We start from the raw sequence: 3,521 nt of genomic DNA, 5'->3' as shown, positions 1-3,521 counted from the left end.
TTCCTCATTAGACTCAACATGTCCATCAATGCAATCCTCCATGGAGGGATTAGAAATGATGGTGGTTGTGATGTTGGGGGTTACCTTGTTTGAAGCCTTCGCCATGAGGCATCTAGCGGTGATGTTTTCGTTGGGTGATTCGAAGAGAGACACCCGAGGAGTAGCAATGGCAATGGATGCCATGGCCGTTGCTTCTTCATTCTCATCATCATCGTCATCCTCTTGGTATTCTTCTTGAACCACCAACCCACGAGTGGGAGTCTTCTTGGCGAAGTTGTTCTTGTTGGGGACGGACTTGGCTTTGTCTTTCCGAATGAACTTGCCACCATTGTCTTCCCTCTTCTCGTAAGGACAATCCGCAACGAAATGGCTCACATTGCCACAGTTGAAGCAAGTTCTAACTCGTTGCTTGCCCTTGACGCCACTTGAGTTATTCTTGTTGAGGTTGGGTCTTGAGCTCTTCTTGCTCCAAAATTGTCTTGAAGCAAGGGCCATGTGCTCATGGTAGTCGAACTTGGTGTCTTCGGGGTTGCTTTCCTCATCTTCCACTTCTTCCTCTTCTTCGACAATGACCTTGGCCTTCAAGGCAAGGTTAGGCTTCTTAGCTCTTTGAGAATGGAGCACCGCATTTTCGGCGGTCTTGTCCAAGATGCTCATTGCAACGAATTCATCCAACACTTCACTTGAGGTCATGGTGTGGAAGTCCGGTCGTTGACGAATGACGGAGGACATGGCTTTGTTGTAGGGCATCATGGCCTTGAGGAACTTTCGCTTGATCCAATTGTCATCCGTGTCCTTGCTTCCATGATCTCGAAGTGCCACCGCGAGTTTGGTTACTCTTCGAAAGAGCTCACGAGGTTCTTCATCTTCTTTCATTGCAAACTCGTCGGCTTCATCTTGCACCACTTCATAGTTGGATCGTTGAATGCTAGCACTTCCACGATAGAGGCCCTCAACACATTTCCATGCTTCTTTAGCAACGACGTGGGGTCGAAGGTGAGGGAGATCTTCGGGAAGAATTGCATCTTGAATGATGAAGAGAGCACTCTCATTGAATTGATTGTCCACGGCTTCTCGAGGGGTGAAGTTGCTTGGGTCATGAGGATAAAAACCTTCTTGAATGACTCTCCAGAGGTTAGTGTTCACATGTTTCAAATGACGCTTAAAGCGATAGACCCAATTATCAAAATCTACACCTTTTTCATACTTAGGAGGTGGACCGGCATGATTCAAATGAGTGGAGGGGATAGGCCCTCCATAGACCGGGGGTTCCACATGGGCAAAGATGCCGGTGCCATTTCTACCACTAGTAGAAGGACTCTTTTCATTGTTAGCTTCCCCCTTATCGGAGAAAGCATCCGTCACCTTGTTAGTGGGATCACCCACTTTCATAGGTGCGGTAGATAGTTTAAGTCCCTCTAAGAAATCATTAAACATGCTTTTAACCTCGGCCGTCATGGAGGTTTTCAATGTGTCCAAAGCCACATTGAACTCCTCACGAGAGACCGAGGTTCCCCCTTCGGCCGAAGATGAGATAGGATTCACACCGGAGTGTTCCTCCACACCATCGTGGGTGTCAACCATACTCTTTGGACGGCGAAGTCCTTAATAAAGAGACGAGGCTCTGATACCAATTGAAAGGATCGATATGGTTGACTAGAGGGGGGGGTGAATAGGCAACTAACAATTTTTAAGCTTTTCTTTACCAAATTAAACTTCGCAACAAATAGGTTGTCTAGATATGCAACTAAGTGAGCAACCTATATGATGCAATAACAACTAGCACACAAGCAAGCAAGAGATGTAACAATAAGTAAGCTTGCAAAAGTAAAGGCACGAAATAACCAAGAGTGGAGACGGTGAAGACGAGGATGTGTTACCGGAGTTCCTTCCTTTTAAGGGGAAGTACGTCTCCGTTAGAGCGGTGTGGAGGCACAATGCTCCCCAAGAAGCCACTAGGGCCACCGTATTCTCCTCACGCCCTCACACGATGCGAGATGCCGTGATTCCACTATTGGTGCCGTTGAAGGCGGCGACCGAACCTTTACAAGCAAGGTTGGGGCAATCTCCACAACAATCGGAGGCTCCCAACAACAACACCACCACGAAGCTTCACCACAATGGAGTATGGCTTCGAGGTGACCTCAATCGTCTAGGGTGCTCAACACCCAAGAGTAACAAGATCCGCAAGGGATAAGTGGGGGAATCAAATATCCTTTGGTGGAAGTGTAGATCGGGCCCTTGTCACCCAATCCCGAACAAATCAACAAGTTTGATTGGCTAGGGAGAGAGATCGAGCGAAAATGGAGCTTGGAGCAACAATGGAGCTTAGAGGTGGAAGAGGTAGTCAACTAGAGGTAGAAGACATCCCTTATATAGTCGGGGAAAAGATCCAACCGTTATCCACTAGTTCTGCCCGCGACTCACGGTACTACCGCTCTAAGGGAGCGGTACTACCGCGACGACGCGCGGTACTACCGTGGGAGATCACGGTACTACCGTGGCAGCTGCACAGGCCGGAACAAGCCTGAGCTAGAAGCAGTACTACCGCTGGTGCGGTACTACCGCTCCCCCTTGCGGTACTACCGCAAGGCAGGAGGGTCACGGCCTGGGAAGGGCGCGGACGAAATAAATTTCATCCGTGTCAACTTCCGCAGAAACTAGGGTGGTGCAAAAACCCGACGCGGTACTACCGCCTGTAAGGCGCGGTACTACCGTGGTAGGCACGGATGTAAAAAATTACATCCGCGCCTACTACCGCGACGCAACGGTACTAGGCAGAAGGGCCACGGTACTACAACTCCAAAGGAGCGGTACTACCGTGAGCGCCCGCGGTACTACCGCGCAGGACGAGCGGTACTACCGTGGGTGGCGCGGATGTAAAAAATTACATCCGCCCCTACTACCGCACCGGAGCGGCACTAGGCCAGAGTGCGGCGGTACTACCGCACCAGAGGAGCGGTACTACCGTGAGGGGCGCGGATGTAAAAAATTACATCCGCCCCTACTACCGCACTGGAGCGGCACTAGGCCAAGGTACCGCGGTACTACCGCGCCAGAGGGGCGGTACTACCGTGACCTGTCGCGGTACTACTGCGTGTACTTGCGGTACTACCGCAAGTACAGCAGTAGTCGTCAGTTTTTCGCACAACAATGATAACGATGGGTAGCTCCAAAGTGCAAGGAAAGGAGGGGCAAGTGTACGTGTGATTCCACCCTACCTTTCCGACGCGGACCCCCTCTTAATAGTACGGCTCTCCTACGACTCAACTCCACCAAAGAGAAACGTAGAACAACGACGGCTTCACTAGTCTTCGAGGGGCACCGAATCATCTTGTGCCTAATGAAGAAGTATCTGTGGGACTCAAGGCACATGATTAGTCTGCACGAGTATTGTCATCAATCACCAAAACACTTAGGGATAAATATGCCCTTACAATAGTACTTTCGGGCAAAAGTATAAATACAGCCTTGATAATTTAGTAAAACATTGTTTTTACAATGGGAATACATGTCACTAG

This window comes from Triticum aestivum, chromosome 2A, assembly GCF_018294505.1.
Source record: "Triticum aestivum cultivar Chinese Spring chromosome 2A, IWGSC CS RefSeq v2.1, whole genome shotgun sequence".
NCBI classification, from domain to species: domain Eukaryota; kingdom Viridiplantae; phylum Streptophyta; class Magnoliopsida; order Poales; family Poaceae; genus Triticum; species Triticum aestivum.
Note: the sequence above shows the minus strand (reverse complement) of the source record.